This window comes from Amphimedon queenslandica, unplaced genomic scaffold (assembly GCF_000090795.2).
Source record: "Amphimedon queenslandica unplaced genomic scaffold, v1.1 AMPQUscaffold_13058, whole genome shotgun sequence".
Lineage (NCBI taxonomy): Eukaryota > Metazoa > Porifera > Demospongiae > Haplosclerida > Niphatidae > Amphimedon > Amphimedon queenslandica.
In genome coordinates this window covers 1,163-1,601 of record NW_003546706.1, presented here as the reverse complement: position 1 = coordinate 1,601, position 439 = coordinate 1,163, and positions in this window count along the sequence as shown.

Genomic DNA, 439 nt, shown 5'->3' with positions numbered 1-439 from the left:
CCCTATAAACCTAATTTCATACCAAAATGACGTATTATGACAATTTGCATACGTCATAATTTATATAAGAACATGTGGTCGAGCGCCCAAACTGATAATTCTTTTTAAAGCTAACACTGAGAGCAAGATCTTTTGATAATGAATACCTTTATGAAGACTAGTTGACAAAATAAGAAATAAGAAAGTGACATTATAGATACTTGTCATGGTCATATTGGTGGACTGGGGATGAATGACATTAATGATATCCAATACCAGTACCAATACTGCTAATTCTTAGAATATAATAAGTAGAATTGACAGCCATTTGAAAACGAAACCCAGCATTTTCAGATCCATAGTATAAATCACCTGAAAACTCCTCTAGCATTTCAGCTATCATCACAGCTCCCTCAACTCCTGTTTCCTCAGTAGGTTCACTATGTGGCTTGTCATTAGT